The sequence below is a fragment of the Camelus ferus genome, chromosome 15, assembly GCF_009834535.1.
Source record: "Camelus ferus isolate YT-003-E chromosome 15, BCGSAC_Cfer_1.0, whole genome shotgun sequence".
Lineage (NCBI taxonomy): Eukaryota > Metazoa > Chordata > Mammalia > Artiodactyla > Camelidae > Camelus > Camelus ferus.
This window is the reverse complement of record NC_045710.1, coordinates 9,713,773-9,732,250: the sequence shown is the minus strand read 5'-3', so window position 1 is coordinate 9,732,250 and position 18,478 is coordinate 9,713,773. Positions and strand designations below refer to the sequence as shown.

Below are 18,478 nucleotides of genomic sequence, written 5' to 3'. Positions count from 1 at the left end.
ATGGATCGCCACCCTCCTGACCTGTTACAAGATTTAAGCTGTCGCTTAATTTGTTCCCCATTAAGTGCAGACGCATCCTCACCTCCTCACCTTCTCACCTTTTGCAGAGCTTGGAGGGCAGGCTGGGAAGGAAGTGATGAAGTCAGGAGCTGATCGGCTTCCAGGGAAGCCCTGTCTGAGTTCTCCTGGCCCACAGAGGCTGCAGGGAGGAATTGGTTCTCAGCAGCGGACGGGGCTCCTGAGCTGGGGCTGGGATCTGGCCACAGGCGCAGGGAGGGGGCCGATTGGGGGTGAAGGCTGTGAGCAGAGCTCCGCTCTCTGCTGCAGTGGATTTGTTTTAAAGTCACAGCTTTCTGGAAACCCTTCACCTTAGGTTAGCTTTCCCTGAAATGCTTATCTTAAAAGTTCTGGCTTGTGCACAAAATATTGAGCTGGGCTGCATCCTCTGGACTCCTGGGATGGGATTTGAAGTAATCAGCCTTTGAATTTCCAGGAGCCCTTAATCTTCTTTGACCCGCACGGAGCCACAGATTAGCCTGTGAAAAATCACATGTAACTATTTCTTTAAATCCTTCCCTGGGTTATTTCTATGGGGATTTTGAAGCATAGAATGTTTCAGCTGAAGGCACCTAAGAGGTTGTTAGCACAGGACCCTGAGATCTGCCTTCCAGTTGTCCCCGTTTTCAACATATTTATTCAGTGCGCAACTACAGCAACACTGCTAATGTGCTCGGTGCTTTCGTTATGTTTAATCCTCCACGTGATCTCCCAAGATCTAGTTCTAGAACTAGAACTAATGTTTCCATTTTACAGACGTGGAAACTAAGTTTCAGCGAAAATATGTCACTTGCCCAAACGAAGACATTGCCTCATCTGATTTAGGGTCTGGATTCAAATTAAGGTCTTCTGCTTCCACTGTTTGTATGTCCCCAAGACATTAGTCACTGCTGCAAATGGTGATTCATAGTGTCTTCTGTGAACCCAGGAGCCAGAGCAGATGTGGACCTACCATAAGGCCAATGAAGATAAAGCTTCAGGGCCCCTCATATCATGTTCATGTGATCAGGCCTTTTTGTAAGATTTGCAAAAGTAAGATCCTGTATCTGTAATTGGTTAAGAACATTGTCTCTTTCTACTCTGGTTTCCACCTTGTTTTCTATGCCATTTCACTTCCCCTTGGGTCAGGTGGCATGGAATGGCTATGGGCCTTTCTGGGATTGGCCAAAGGAGACTTGATTTGGGGGGTATATCTGCTTGGGCTCCATGGGATATATTCACACGGTCCCTGGCAGTCTCGGCGATAAGTTGCTGCTGCTTGTCCCAGAGGAGCAGGGTTTGCAGGGATCCTCCTGATGCTGCTGTGACTCACCTGGTTCCAGGGCACAGCGGTGTAGTGTCAGAGGCCATGCTGTAATATGAACAAGCCCCGGGGCACCAGGCGTCAGGCCTGGCTGGGTGACGCAGGAGAAACACAGTATGAGATGCACAGAACCAGGAGCCAGCCTATGGGAAATTCTTCCACCCTTGAGACGTGTAGAACTCCAAGTGGGATGTTTGATCCTCATCTAATGGTCAAATGGAAGTTCTCTCCTATTGAGAAGATAGTCACTAGTATATATAATTATAAATTCACTCTACTTTTTCTTTCTAACACATTTCAAATTATTTATTTTTCTTCTTTTTTTGTTAACACAACATTGTAAATCAACTATACTTTAATTTCTAATGTACAGCATAGTGATTCAGTTATTTATATATTCGTTTTCATATTCTTTTTCATTTAGGTTATTACAAGTTGTTGAACATAGTTCCCTGTGCTATGCAGTAGGACTTTGTTGTTTATCTATTCTATATATAATAGTTCGTATCTGCTAATCCCAAACTCCCAATTTATCCCTCCCCTCTCTCTTTCCCCTTTGGTGACCATACGTTTGTTTTCTATGTCTGTAAGTCTCTTTCTGTTTTGTAAATAAGTTCATTTGTGTCATTTTTTAAGATTCCACATGTAAGTAATATCATATGATATTTGTCTGTCTCTGTCTGACTTACTTCACTTAATATGATAATCCCTAGGTCCATCCATGTTGCTGCAAATGGCATTTAATTTTTTATGGCTGAGTAATACTCCATTGTATACATATACCATATCTTCTTTATCCAATCATCCATTGATGGACATTTAGGTTACTTTCATGTCTTGGCTGTTGTAAATAGTGCTGCTGTGAACATTGGGATCATGTATCTTTTTGAATTAGAGTTTTCTCTGGATATATGCCTGGGAATGGCATTGCTGGATCATATGGTAAGTTTGTTTTTAGTTTTTTAGGAAACCTAAATGTTTTCCATAGTGGCTGCTCCAAATTACATTCCCTCTAACAGTGTAGGAGGGCTCCCTTTTCTCCACACCCGCTCCAGCATTCATCAGTTGTGGACTTTTTAATGATGGCCATTCTGACCAATGTGAGGTGATACTTCATTGTCGTTTTGATTTGCATTTCTCTGATAATTAGTGATACTGAGCATCTTTTCAGGTGCCTGTTGGCCATCCGTATGTCTTCACTGGAGAAAAGTCTGTTTAGGTCTTCTGTTCATTTTTGCATTGGGTTGTTTTTGTTGTTGTTGTTGTTTTGTTATTGAGTTGTATGTGCTGTTTGTATATTCTGGAAGTTAAGCCCTTGTCAATCATATTGTTTGCAAATATTTTCTCCCAGTCCATAGGTTGTCTTTTTGTTTTGTTTGTGGTTTCTTTTGGTGTGCAAAAGCTTCTAAGTTTAAGTAGATCTCATTTGTTTATTTTCACTTTTATTTCCATTGCCTTGGTAGAGACCTAGGAGAACATTGCTGTGATTTATGTCAGAGAATGTTTTGCCTATGTTCTCTTGTAGAAGATTTATGGTATTGGTCTTCTGTTTAAGTCTTTAAACTGTTTTGAGTTAATTTTTGTGTACAGTGTGAGGGAGTGTTCTAACTTCATTGATTTACACGCAGCTGTCCAGCTTTCCCAACACCACTTTGCCAAAGGGACTGTCTTTTTTCCATTGTATATTCTTGTCTCTTTGTCGAAGATTAATTGACCATAGGTGTGTGGTTTTATTTCTGGTCTCTCTATTCTGTTCCATTGATCCATCTGTCTGTTGTTGTGCCAAAACCATGCTGTTTAAGTTACTGTAGCTTCGCAGTATTGTCTGAAGTTTGGAAGTGTTTTTCCTCCAGCTTCGTTCTTTTTCTTTGGTATCATTTTGGCAATTCTGGGTCTTTTGTGATTCCATGTAAATTTTAGGATTATTTTTCTAGTTCTGTGAAAAATGTCCTGGGTAATTTGATAGGGACTGCATTAAATCTGTAGATTGCTTTGGGCAATATGGCCATTTTAACAATATTAATTCTTCCAACCCAAGAGCATAACTTTCCATTTCTTTAAATCTTCTTTATAAACTCACTATACTTCTGTTATTTGGTGAGAATCATGTAAAATGGAATTTCTCAGAATACTTGTATTTTAGAGTACAAACCTGCAGCATTATCACAATTAGTAACTCTGTGCATAGAGTTGCATTTCATGCATTCCCAACTGCTGCTAATAAAAAAGAAATTTTAATCAATCACGCTGGAGGAAAGATTGAGTTAATTTTTTATTGTCTTTATATAAATAGAGCAAATCATTATCATATGACAAGAGGATCAAAGAGTTTGCAGGCACAAAATGGAGAGCAAAAGACTGTAGAGGTGTATCTGGCAGATAATTAGCGACAAAAAGTCTGTTGTTTTCTAGTTTGTGGTAGATACATATTTGTCTGATTTTTAAAATTTGCAACTTGGAATAATTTACTTCTAATTCCAAATAATTGTTTACTTTAACTTCATTTTCATTAGTTACTCTGTATTACTTTTCGAACAGAGGACCCCCTCCAATTGTAAAAGTTCCAGGTTTCAGGTAAAGAACATCCACTCCTGGCTACAGAGCAATTTTGTAAACTGTAAAGTGCTGTGAGCGTGTTGGCAGCAGTAGTGCCAGGCCTTGGTAGGTGGCGACAGGGTTGGGATGGGACGGGCAGATACGAGCAAGAGTACGATTTGGTCTCTGCTCCCATGGAAGTTAGACATGGAGTCACTGGCCATAGTGGGGCAGACCATTAGGAGACTGTGACTGGTCCCATCACAGAAGGAAACATGAGGTTGTGTGGGACCAGAGACGGATCAGCACACCTGAGGCCCCCTCTTGCCCTCTTGTAGCCCAAATGCCAGCTTTTTAAACTGAGTGTAAGACCTCAGTAGGCGCCCAGGGACTTTCTTGGTGGTAGTGGAAGGAAAGCCATTGCAAATCTCACCCCAGAGAAGAACAGAGCACCTTCATGAATCCGAGCGCCAGAAAAATACTGATGCTTCTGACCCTTCGATGTTGACATTTGGAGGATCAAATTGATCCCAGAAACCTTCCCATATTCTAGGCCCCTGTCAAGATTCTGCTCTTCAAGAACTTCCCATTTGCTCAGCCTCCAGGGACCTCCCTCAAGACTCCAACTGTCTTTCCTACCTAGGTTCCTCCTCGGATACTTGGCATCTCCTGCCACGCACCGGCTGGGTGCTCATGGGAAACTCAGAACCACTTGGAGACTCAGATTCCACAGCTGCAAGATATTGGAGGACAGTGTTCAAATAGCCCCTGCCCCTCCATCTAAAGACTCGCGGTGAGTACCAGGTGTGCGGTGGGGAGAAAGGACTTGGTGAGCTGTCAGTGGTAATGCTGGTTCTCTGTACTTGTTTCAGGCTATGTCGAACCCTCCCAGTGATTCCTGGAAGGGGCACAGAGTTAATGATCTTGAGACCCCCTGCAGCTTTTGCTGGGGTAGGTGCTCAATTAAGATTTGGGGGTGACCAGTGGAATATGTCTTGGTTTCTGGAATCAGACCTGGGCTGGAACTTGTGTCGTCTTATAATCTTTGTGGCTTTGAGGAATTTCCTGCGTCTTGGGCATCATTTCTTCATCATAAAATGGGAAGAAAAAAGAACTTCTTCAGGGAACAGTTGAGGGAATTAATGAGGAAATTTATATAAAGTTGAGCGAATGAATGAGGAAATGTACGTAAAGTGCCTAGTACACCTGCTGTCATGTCCTCTAGTAAGTTTTGCTTTTGCAATTGTATTTGGAAAACCTTATAAAAATACTTACAAGTATTTATTTCATACTGTGACTCTGCTAGGCATCAAACATGAATGGGACTCAGGGTCACTGGTTGTTAAGAACGTGCATTAAAACCAAAATGGGATAACCTTAAAAAATACAACATATTGGAAAAATCTAAACTATCGGTACTATCAAGTTTTAGAGCACAGAAAAGCAACTCCTTTCATTTACTGTTGGCGGGAGTAGAAGTTGAATTCTTGGAGAGCAATTTCACAATTTTCTACTTAAATTTAAAATATGCATACACTTTTAATTCAGCAATCCATCCTCTCAGTATTTACCCTAAGGAAACATTTGCAGACGTAAATTATGAAAGATTTACAAGCGTTTTCACTGCAGCATTGTTTACACGGGTGAAAAACTGGTCTGGCTTTTCCTCTGGTCCCTGATCCAACTGCAGGGATGGGCCGGATGTGGGTAGAGAGCCAAGAGTCTCCTACCTCACTGTGCACCGTGGGAGCAGGTGGCGTTCACCATCTTTGGCTTCAGCCAAAGCTCAGACTGCAGGAGCTCCGTGCCAGGTCCACTAAGAATGTAATGCATCCCGGCTGGGACTTGGAGCCCAGACTGTGGAACTTTCGAGGTTATGGTCCTTAAATACTTCTCCAAAAATGAGAACACTGGGGCTCAGAGATGCTAAATGACTGGTCCAAGCTCACACAGCTCTTTAGCCACAGAGGTGACTGTTAATTATATGAGGTCATTGGTTGGTAATAGCACTTGTAGCTCTCGGTCTCAGGTGTATTATAAACTTTCATTGTGAGGTTCTTTATACTTTGTGATTGACAGCGACTGGTATATTGGTGTAGAATACAATGTATATATACACTGTATGAAAACATTTTGAGACTATACATTCTCCTTCTATATTTGTAATCAAATGATGGTGTGTAGGCTTAGTGGCAGATCTGAGACTCAAAACTAGGTTTCTGAGGCAGAGGGAGCAACAAAGAACACGCGTGATCCGTATCCTCAGGGATCTGATGTCACGCCTGGAGAGGCCAGCATGACACACACAACGTCCAGCCATGGTTGTCAGCTAGGGGGCGTCGATGCTGTCTGGAGGGATTTCTGGTTGTCGTAACTGGGAGGGGAAGGGATGCTGTTGACATCTAGCAGGCGGATGTCAAGGATGCTGTTAAAATCCTACAGTGCACCAAACATTGCTCACGACAAAGAGTCACCTGACCCAAAATGTCAACTGTGCCGAGGTTGAAAAGCCTTTCTCGTGCATGAAATGCTAAAAGCTGTGCTAGTGACTGTGCACCAGAAATTCAGAGGTGGAAAAAGTCAGGGCATGAGTAGAGATCCTATCTGTAACCCTCTCCCCAGCCAAAAAAGAGCATTGCCTCTCTCGCCGTTCCTGCCATCTGCCGGAAAGAGGGGTTCCCACACCTAGTCCATTCTCCTTCTTGGCAGCGGCATCTGGAAAGGAAGCCACTACCGAGGCCAGGGTGGGTGAAGGACCTTCTGCGTCCTGGCCATTCATCAATATTCAGGGCGCGTTGTAGAGGGTGCCTCCGAGATTTCCTGATTTGGATTTACCCTGCTCGAACCTCTACTGAGTACTCCTTTGCCTTAAAAGCTCCAGTGCTCCGGCTTTGAGCATGACTGTGGTCCGCAGAATTCCGACTGTGACCCTCCCTCCCTCTCCCTCCCTCCTGCTGCCCCCTGACTGCTGTCCCTGTGCGCCACTGCTCTGAACTGGCTGGTCGAGAACACAGCCTGCTCTTTTTCACTGCTAAGACCTTCCATGTGATTTTTTCTTGGGGGGGGACCGAAATTATGCTTAAAAACATCAACTTCCTGTTTTCCCAGAAGATGATTTTCTGAAGACAACAGACAGATGCTTAAATTAAGTAAGAGCAGAAATAGCATGATGAAGAGTTTCCTCCCTGGTGAGCTGTGGAGGCTGTGAGCCTGAATTTTTTTTTCCCCCATGCTAAAAAGGCTGCCTTTCGGAAGACAAAATTACTAATAGTTTTTGAAGAATGGATTCTTTTGAACATCATTCTTCCTGAATTCTCAGCTCTCATTGAAAGAACACTGCAAATGTTTGACTTGAGGGTCTGAGTTGAAAGCATTTAGTACCTGCCCCCTTCCCTCCCCTGCCCCTCCCCCCGTTACTCCTGCCTCCTTATTTGACAGGTAACCAGGTAACGTGGAAAGGGTCCTGGCCAAAGCCTCTCAGACAACGGCAGAAGTGGGCTGGATGACAGGTCTACACTCTGTTTCCTCTCCAACTTTAGCTCTTTGGTCTCGGTAGAATCATTGACGGTCTCTGATCTTCTTCACCTGATATCTGCAAAACTCAGGACAGAAATAGATGACAGCTCACTCCTTTGACTCACTGTGGCATTTATTCCTGAGTGGTTTCTGTGACTACAAAGGTCTGCTCCCTCCATCCTTCTTTTTTTCTTTTCTCTCTCTCTTTTTTAAGATAAAGGTATACAGCATGGTGACTTGATATACACAGTGAAATGATTACTATGGTCAAGCTTATTAACAGATCATCGTCGCATATTATTACCTTTTTTTTTGGTAATGAGAGCACTTGAAATCTACTCTCTTGGTAAATTTCCAGTATTCTGTGCAGTGTTATTGACTGTAGTCATCATCCTCCTTTCTTGTTTCCTCTGCATCCGCACCTACCGCCCTGCTCTGTTCTATGTCACCTGATGACACCTTACTAGGACGCAAAAAAGAACACTAACACACACCAGAATATTTTGACCAGACACCATCAGTTCATTTCATGTGTTTCTCTTTCAACACATGCAGGAGTGTACTTCCAACGCCCAGTAATAGTTTTCTTCCAATTCCTTTCTCTCTCCCTAGAGTTTGCTGAAATTACTCTAGTTAGATGTCTGTATTTTACCTCATTTTCTCATCTGTATTTTACCTCATTTTCCCATCTTTCTAATGCCGAGTTCCCTCTTTTCTTTTATTACTAACAAGCTGCATCTATAAAGTGAGGATAATGATGGTGAACTAGCTGAAGGCAGAGAGCCTTTACCAGGCGACCATTTTCAGCTTATTTTGGTATAAGATTTATTATTCAGTTACTCTTCTAAGGGTAGTCATACCTTTGGGAGAAGGCACTTTGATGAGAATTTGTAGCAGGACCCTCCTACTTCCTCAGGCCAGTCTCACCTCCTGTTTCTCAGAGAGTCTTTAAGTTCTGTATAAGCTTTAAAAGCCGTATTTTAAAGTCAACAACCCTTTGCTATGAATCCTTCTGGAGCTGAGTAAAAACCAACAAGCTTTCATTTGCTCATTCAGTGAATGTCTCCAGTGCATCTGAGTCGTACCAGCCTCTGAGGCTACAGATATGAACCAGACTGAGTTGTATCTTCCTGAAGCCTACAGACTAATAAGGGAATAAATACATTGACTCAATATGTCAAGTATGATTCTAGGTGCTGGAAATTTAGTAGTAGCTCCTTGCTGTTGTAAGGTTACATTTTATGAGAGAGAGGGAGGGAGGAATTGGAGGAGGGAGAATATTAACAAATAGGTATATATATATATATACACGAAAGTGACAAGAACCTATTTTAAGACTCTAGCTAGGGACAGACTTGCTTGTCTTTAGGCTGATACTGGGCTGTCAAGGAGAAGCGAGCATGTCAGCATCTGGGAGAAGGACGTTTCCAGGTGGAGGAAACTGCAAAGGCCCCAAAGTAGACTGAGTTTGTTGGGACTGAGGACAGAGAAGCTGTGGCTCCCAGAGCGAGAAGATGCCAGAGGAACATGGTGTGCCAAATGCTGCCGTGCATCATAGGGGTAGAGAATGTGGGTTTTACTCCAGTGCGATGGAAAACTGTTCACAAGTTTCAAGCAGGAGACAGACACAATCTGATTTCTGTTTTAAAAAGATAAGAAGGCCCTAACTTTATCAGATTTTGATATTAGAGCTTTTTGTCTTCGTAAAATGAGTTGGGAGCTTTTGGGACGCTTTAGAACAGTAGCTCTCAGATTTTGGTATGTGTCAGAATCCCCTGGACAGCTAATAAAGAATCCTGAAACTTAGACCTGCTGAGTTATGTCAGGGTCTGAGCCGCTGTTTTTTGTTTTTTTTTGTTTTTTTTTCCCACCAAGTTTCCTAGGTGATTCTTATTCATACCAGAGTTTGGAAATCACTAGATGAGAAAACAATGCAATGATCTGTTACTGAAAGTTCAGGTAAAATGCAGCTGGGAGCTCATAAGTTCCTGATGGGTTTTGCGATGGTCACGCTTTAATAATCTTTCGGGTTTCTTCGGTGGTAATTGATCTGCTCAACAGATCTCTCAAACAACTGCACTCACGACTGTAAAAGCAAGTGTTCTAAACATTAGTCAATGGACTCCAGCCATGTGTCAGAAGGATAAGACGTGCTGATGAGGCAGAGTTGTTTTCTGGTAAACCAAGTTTTAGCATCAGTGGAACCCGTGAGCGTTATCCATGACAGCAACAAGGTGAAGCTGAAAACCTTCACAGTCATAAGAGTAAGTGCTGAGAAGGCATTTGATAAAACTCGCAGCAGTTCCTAAGAACAACTCAGAAAATGGGAGGCAAGTATAGCTACTTACATGTGATAAAGACCAAGGACAACAAAAATGGTAATACTGATGACTAACAGTTGGTAGGAAAATATTATTCTAAATGGAAAGAATCGTTTCACTTAGAATCAGGAACGATGGCGCTAGGCTGCCATTCCTTTCATTATTTAACTTTCCGGGAGGTTTTAGTGAATGCAAAAATCCAAGAACATGAATTAACTGCTGCAAACATTTGGAAAGAATAAATAGAGCTGTATCTTTGCACTTGTGATCTATTTTATGTTTGAAAAACCCAAGGGAGTCTGGTAAAATTATTACAGTTATTAGGAGGATGTGGTAAGGTGGCTGGATATGGGAGGGGTTTACAAAATTATTAGTGACTTCTCCCTCATTTGATAAGGAAAATAACTCATTTACAATTCTCAAAAATTGGAAGTACTTATGAGTAAATAAAACAAGAAAGGCAGTAAGCCTGTATGAAGAAAACTATAACACAGGCGGACCTCAGAGATACTGTGGGCTTGGTTCCAGACCACTGCCATACAGTGAATATTGCAATAAAGTGAGTACATGGATTTTTTTGGTATCTCCCAGTGCATATAAAAATTATGTTTACACTGCACTGTAGTGTATACTGTGAAATAGTGTTGTCTAAAGATCAGTGTACATACCTTAGTTTAAAAATACTTTAGTACTAAAAAAATGCTAATCATCATCTGAGCCTTCAGTGAGTCATCATCTTTTTTGCTGGTGAAAGGCTTGGAATATCGCGAGAATTACCAAAATGTGATGCAGAGACACAAAGTGAGCACATGCTGTTAGAGTAATGGTGCTGATAGACTTGCTTGATGCAGAGTTGCCCAAACCTTCAATCTGTAAAAAACCAATGTCTGTGAAGCACAGTAAAGAGAAGCATAATAAAATAAGGTAGGTCAATAATCTATTTAAAGGCATGTTAATCAGTCTGAACCAAATAGTCGATGTATTGTTGGATAAGAAGACTTCCTACCACACGCTTGTGATTACCCTAAATTAGTAACTACATTTTAATGCCTTGCCAATCAGAGTCCCCGATTTGGGAGCGTATTGAGAAAATGATCCTAAGGTTTATACGTACGAGTAAGAGTCTGAGAGAAACTATGAGAGGAGATAGGAAAGAAAAGGAAGATCTGCCTCGCCAGATAGCATTATATGCTAAAGCCCCTGTAATCAAGCCAGTGTAGTGTTAGGTTACGAACAGACAATTGATTAATGGAACAGAAAACAGGGAACTCATAAGTACATCCCAATGACATGTAAGACTTTAATGTTTAGTACAACCAGCTTATTCATCTGAAAGAAAAAAGAAATAGGCACCCACTTTAAGCCATATTTTATCCTACGCCATATGTGAAAATACATTCCAGATGCATTAAAGAGTTAAATGCAGACAAATCTAGAAAACTACATGTACAGTATAGAAGCTAGGAATATCTTCTTAATTAAAACTGCAAACCCAAAAGCTATATAAGGATGTGAAGGCATCTTTGAATATATGAAAATTAAAATGTTTATGTATACAGAAAAACTCCACAAATAAAGCCACTTACAGAAGGCAGTGCTTTGATAGAATTTTTATTGCAGATATTGAACAAAGCATGAATGTTTTTGATAGCCAAAGATTTCTTACAAGTTGACAAGAAGGAAAACAACCATTAAGGAAATGAACAAAAGGCATAAACTGTCAGTTCAGAGAAAAGGCAGTACCAGTGGCTGGTCAACATTCAATGGTGTTTAAATTAACTCTCAGTTAAGGAAATGGAAATTAAAATCACAATGAGATATAACTTTACACCCATTGGCAAAAGTTAAAGGAAAAAAATAAAACCGATGGTTGTCAAATATGAGAGGAAAATAGTACTTTCAGTTTTAACTTAGAGCTTTGAAGAGTTACAGCTTTTTTATTAAGCAATGGATGACATCTATAAAATTTAAACTATATATATTCCTCTGACCCACTCTTGGTGGCCTTCCTCACAGAGATTAAATTCCCCAGATGTAAGGACTCATGAGTGAGGATGATTCGTGTGACATTCTTCATAGTGACAAATCGAAAAACAGAATGAAAGAAAACTGGAAGCAAGTTGGTGAATACCCACCAGTAAGGGAATAGCAATAAATTACGGTGCATGCATACTCTGGTATGCTATGGAGTCCTTGAAGAATGGATTAGCTGTTCAGTTGATTTGAAGGGCCTCCCACTAGGGCACTGTTGAGTGAGAAAAGTAAGATGCACTGAAATAGGAATATTAGGGTGCCATTTTGTAAATCAAACTGACAAAAATCCCTTCCCTATGCATATAGATCTATGTATACGCACATACGTATCTCTGTGGAATTGAGATAACTCCGAAAATAACATGGAGACAGCCATGGAGAAATGTAACTTATCAACATGGGCTATGATGTTTGGGGAGTGGGGAGGCCGATGGAGGTGGAGGAGAAAGATGAGAGAACAACACAGAAAAGGAACAGAAAAAAAGACTAATTTAGAAAGCATATATATAATCTCATTGGCATAACATTATGTACATGTGTGTACTGTAGAAATAAATAAAATATTTCAAAAATCAAAGGAATTCTAACAACGTTGAAAAGATCAAGCCAGGTAATAGTATGCAAAAAAGGAAGCAGGGAAAGTAACCCAGAAGTTCTCCTGACCAGTAATCCAGGCAAGAAATGATACTGGCTGGTACCCAAAAATAATAGTAAAAGGGTGAGAAGGGATAAATTTGGGAGTTTGAGATTTACAAATGTTAGCCACTATATATAAAAATAGATTTAAAAAAGTTTCTTCTCTATAGCACAGGGAACTCTGTTCAACATCTTATAATTACCTTTAATGAAAAAAAAATGAAAACAAAATATATGCATGTATATGCATGACTGGGACATTGTACTGTACACCAGAAATTGACACATTGTAACTGACTTACTTTAATAGAAAAAATTTTTTTAATTAAAAGAAAAAATAATAGTAAAGGTGGGAGAAGTGAACATACTTGGAGTGTGTCGTGGCAGTTATAGTGGGCAAGATTTTCTGATGGATTTAACAAGAAGCAAGTTGAAGGGTAAAGATGACTGAAGGACTCAAGGATGAATCTTAGGTTTTTGCTTTAGCAACTTGATAGAATACAGATCCATTTTAGTGACAGGAAAACTGCACGAGGAATGGGTTGGTTGAGGAAAAAATTAACGAGCCCTCTTTAGGGGCATGTTAAAAGTTTGGGATGCTCGCTGTAACTCTAGCTGGAAAGGTCAAGTAAGCTGAAGCACACAGACTCTGAGCTGACAATGCCCATCCCTCCCTTAGGCTAGTGGGGTCGTAGTGGTTGTGGGGGTGCATCGCCCTTATCTGCCCTTGGGGACCAGGACACCCTTCTCCACGGCTCTTCTCCATGCCTCCCAGCTGTGTCCAGTGCACACTGGTTCCTCTGCCCAGGCCTCTGTCCTCACTCCGTTCAGGTGATGTCCCCAAGAGCCCCCAATAAACCATCTGCTGACAAACTCTCCACTCAAGAGTCTGTTTTCTGGGAAACCTGAACCCTCAAGGTTACTGAGGTGGTTGGTGACTAAACTGGGACTTAGATCCAGTTCTCCTGAAGAAAAAGCTTCTCATCTTTCTACATGGCCTGAGAAAACTTTGGGATAACCTCTTTAGAAGACAGAGAATCTGGAGTTTTCCAGCCTGCTGCGGGCTGCCGGGGCCGGATAGCAGGTGCCCACAGTCAGGAGTGGAGCCGCTGCGTGCTTAGACCTACTTGTCTTCGTGCCCCTTCCATCAGGGCTGAGAAGCTCAGGTTGGCTCCAGGTCGGGCCCCCAAAGCCCTCCCCACCAGTCTGGATGTCGACTATGCATCTTGAAGGCCTAAGGCACAGGTGCTCCCCTCTCTAACGAACGCCTTCCCTTGGGTGGAATGAATGAATTCAGTCAACGACACACAGCAGTGCTGATCCCCCTCTGCGGCAGGCCCTGGGGTGATGTGGCCTCGCACACGCCTCTGTGTGCATTCCCCTTTGTGTTGCCTCTTCCAGGGCACTCATCACGGCGGTGATTATTTATACTGTGGTCTCTCCCACTGGACTCTGTGCTCCCCTGGGGTCACCCTCTTACTTATGTCTTTATTGTGAGCTTTTTGTATAGTGCCTGGTGCAGACTGGGTACATGGTGGTGGATTTTAATCCATTCATGACTTTACACTCATCTTTCTGCTTCAGACTTCCGGTTTCAGAATCTCAGGCTCGCGGAATGGTCACGCTCTTTCCCCGGCCCATGCTGACAAGTTTTTATTTCTGACGTCTCAAATAAAAGAGACACCGTGTAGCAATCATTTTACCCACGTAAGCCCTTTCTCGTATCTTAGCTCTGAGGATTCTAAGTGAAAAAGAGCAATGTCTATATTATTCTCTTTTTGTTTCCAGTCTATGTCTTCACCCTTGCTCTTAGGAATGCAGTCTGGTCTCTGTTTTTCTCTCCATTTCAAACTCCCTCTGGGCTTTAATTTACTTTGTTTTCCTGTCCAGCTTCTCTCATCCTCAGGGCCAACCTCTCCACTGGAGGCTTCGCCATTGCCCTGGAGCCCTGTTCCTTCTGTGATTCAGTTCTGCTTTCCTCTTCAGTCCCTCCTTCCGCCTTCACACCCCCATCCTGAAGCAAGCTTCCTTCAACTCAGATACCCTCTCCACCTCCTAATGCATCTTTCTTACCTCCCACCACCACCCTTCTCGAAGGAATAGTTTGAGTGTTTGCTTCCATTTACTCCTCATACTGTTGATACAGGAAAAATGGGGCGCGAGAGGATGGCTGTGTCCCAGGTCTTGGTCAGATCCTTGGGACGCACCCCATCAAGTGAGGGTCCTTGGCTTCGTGCAGGAAAGAGTTCAAGAGTGAGCCAAGGTGGACTGAAGGTAGATTTATTCAGAGAGAGACATACTCCACAGACAGAGTGCAGGCCGTTTCAAAAGACAAGAGAAAGGTCAGGAGGGAGGGAAGGAAGTAGGGAGAGAGAGAGAGAGAGCGTGGGCACCCCAGGATGTGGGGCTGTTAGTTTTTATGGGCTCGGTAACTTCATATGCTAACAAATGGGAGGATTATTCCAACTACTTTGGGGAAGGGGCTGCGATTCCCAGGAACTGGGCCATCACCCACTTCCTGACCTTGTATGGTCAGCCTGGAAACTGTCATGGCACCTGTAGGAGTACCGTTTAGCAGCCGTTGCATTATAATGAGCTATATCGAAGCTCACGGTCCACTGGGATTTGAATCTTTTGCCATATTGGTGCTAATGGCTGTGTCATTCTTTTAATGGTTGTGTCCTTTCCCCTTCCCTCCTGTCTCATTACCCTCAGTCACAAATTCTATGCTCTTGAAAGTGTTACGGAGAAGGTCGTAACTTTCCAATCAAGTCTTGCCCTCATTATCTTTAACCACTTGGGGACACTTAAAAAACTGTTAGCCCTCTCTCCTTTTGGAAATATTTCCCTTGGAGAAATCTCCAGTCATGTGGTAGAGTGAAAAAGAGTGTGGACATGGGAGTTAACCATAAGGAAGTTGTGAACAAAAAATATTGCAAGCTGCATCAGTAAACAAAGAATGTTGTGGCCACCAAGTCATCAGCCACTACTGTCGGACAAGCAGGTAGCCTGGCGTCTGTAGCCACCCCCACTGGTGCACCATGAGGGATGTGAAAAAAATAGGATGCTGGCCCTAGACAGCTGGATGCATATCCAAGGAGTGATTTCAATGAGCCCAAACCTTTGAGCCTTCCCACATGTAGAAAAGCCCTAAATTCTTCAACTTGAAATGTCTGGTTTTCTTTAGTTAACAGTAATCTTTTAATGTTCCGACCACCTGGTCTTTGTTGTAAAACTCCTATAAATCCTGGCTCCTCCCTACCTCTTCGGAGCAGTCCCTCAGAGCGATCTGAGAGGCTGTCATCCCGGGCTGAGTTCTCAGAATTGTCCACCGAATAAAACATAACTCTCAACTTTGAAGTTGTGCATTTTATTTCAGTCAACAGAGTTCATCTTCTAGTTCTACAGGAGTAGCTCTGTGGCCTTGGACAGCTTCTTAACGTCTCTCAGCCTTGACTTTCTTATCTGTAAAATGGGGAGATAATTGTAAAGACTGTATAGAATGGTCCTCATTGCCTTATCAAGCTCTCTTGATTTCCATGACTCTGCACAATCGTTGTTCTCTTTCTGTCTTTCTAACTGCAGCTCCTTTTTCTTGGTCTGCTCTGTAATAAAGATTTCCCGAGGGCACAAGGAATGAAGGGGTGTAAATGAGGTAATTTGACCTTTTAACAAGGATCAGATGGGAAGTTATGAATACAAAACTTTTGAGGAGTAAGTCCTTGAATTTTGGCTTCATCATTTACCTCATGCATAATTATAATCAGAAAAAAAATTTTTTTTCTATCATTTCAACATGATACTTTAATTCATGTCCCTTTGCAATAATCTCTAATGATATCGCGACAATGTCTACATCAGGACTCTGATGGTAGAGAACACATTTAATCTATTGCCAATTGGACTGTTTATTATGCATTCAGAGTGAATGCAAGTTGTCTTGTGTTCCTTGAAAGGAATTAGACATGGCTTGATATATTAATGAAGTCATTACCATTTCATTAAACTGTATGTTTTGAACCAGACTATTCTGTGGCTTATTGAGATGCAGAAAGTGCATTCTTGTATGTGTATCAGTCATAGAGGCGTTGTATCATAGCATATGTTGTATTAGGCACAGCTGATGGGCAAACGTACGGAACTTGAAAGCTGCAGCTTTTTGCGTGGAATACTTTCCTGTACATGCATGGAATTTTGCACAAAATGACAAAAAGTCAGATGCATTTAAATAAAGAAAAAACATGCAAAACAATTGCAAAATGACTTTATTTCAGGAAAAAAAAATTTATCTGATTCTCAGAAACTAAGGTGGATTTATTTGGGTATGTCTACAAATTATTATATGTAGAAATAATTTTCAACCTTGCATATTTAGGAGCAAAGTTTAGGAATACTCTTGTATAGCAACTACTATTACTGATTAATTGATTAATTCCTTGACGAAGCAAGATAGAGAACATAACCCAATCCTTTTATGCTTATGTTGAGGTAAATTGCTCAAGCTTCACACTACCAAAACTGTTGTATTATTAAAAAATAATAATAATAAAACAATAGTACCAACAGTACTAAAACCAGCCAGTGCTTTGGGAAGGAATCATATTTGCCATTTCATGTATTGAAAGGACCCAGGAAGGAGCCAAAATTGTTTATTAGATTTTAGGGTCTCACGGTTGGATTGGTTCATTGCGGGTATGAGGAGGTAGGGTTGCATCAGCGTCAAATCACAGACCCTGCACACAGGATGTGGGTTTACATCCTGTTTCCGCCATTCACCAACTGTGTGCAATCTTGGTGGTGGTTTTTTTTGGGGGGGCTATATTTTACATTCATCTAGAAAATAGGGGTAGTTTCGGCTCCTGGTGTATGCGTTTTCCAGGATTGCTTGGTGTGTCAACAGATCAGATGGTGGATGTGAAAATCTCATGTAAAATTGTGACTTACCATAAAACACTGGGGGTTAGCATTACGACTGGGAAATCAGGCTGAGCTGGGCCAGTGCTCAGAGCTGGGTTCCAATTTGAAAACAACTGACATTTCAGCTCGCAGGCCAGGCAAAGGCCATCCCTGAGATGCAGTGCATGTTAAGTAGAAGTTCCCTGCTGCCTGCCTTTTCCTTCCTGAAGGTGCCAGAGAAGTGTGCTGGTCTCAGTGGCTCACGTGGAGAGAGAACCCTTTAGAAGATCCCTAGATGGAGGACCTTTTATTGCTGTTGTTGTTTTTTTAGGCTGGAGAGACATGTGCACGTCATGTCGTATCACCTGGTCCAAAAACACGCTTCCTGGGTTTGGGATCTCTTGCTAGGCTCATGAGTGCTGGAACACAACCCTCCCTGGATTTCTTGGTGTTCCTGCGTGTCTCAGACCCTCTCTGCATCAGGAATTGACCAACTATAAAGAGAGAGAATGAATGCCTCCTCTTCTCCGCCGTTTGCCCCCATTCTAAGGGTAATAATGTCTAGAGACACATTTTCATCTCCCCCAAACACTATGGTTTATGTTCCCGTTAGAGACCTTCACTTCTTCCCCCAGGATACTGCTTTCCAGAGTAAATGAAAAGCTCTCTCTCCTTCTCTCTCTTTCTCAGAAGTGAGGCTGGGGAAATGTGCCACATCTTTCTATGTTCCTATATAAACTCTTAAGTTTCATAATTTGGAAGTTCTTCTCCTGTCAAACAAACTATTGCATGTGCAGGGGCATCTGGTCCTCACCCAGGCGAGGGAGCATCTTGCATCCTTCACAGTTTGGGCGCTATGATTACTTCCTGCACTATGTATTGAGCCTGCCAAGTAACAGCCATGCAGACCTTTAGCTTGGGCTCTAGGATGGTTATTCTGGGAGACTTAGTAAGTCCAGTTGAGGAATCTTTGGCTGAGACTTGGAGAGTCTTTTTGGGGGGAGGGATGGGAGGGAGGTATTTAGGTTTTTATTTATTCATTCATTTATTTATTTTAATGGAGGTACTGGGGATTGAACCCAGGACCTTGTGCCTGCTAGGCACAAGCTTTACCAACTGAGCTATACCCTTCCCCCCCTTTTAAGCAGCCTTTAAAAAGAGGAAACGGGCAAATCTTTTC

The 18,478-nt window shown here is 42.2% G+C and overlaps 1 long non-coding RNA gene across 1 annotated transcript in view; it reads left to right on the top strand.

The window, feature by feature from the left end:
- The window catches only part of LOC116668895, a 286,311-nt gene that overhangs the window by 91,712 nt on the left and 176,121 nt on the right, over window positions 1–18,478 (top strand). The window contains exon 2 of the long non-coding RNA XR_004326128.1: window positions 4,539–4,688. This is a non-coding gene — a long non-coding RNA (uncharacterized LOC116668895). The remainder of the gene's footprint in view (window positions 1–4,538; window positions 4,689–18,478) is intronic.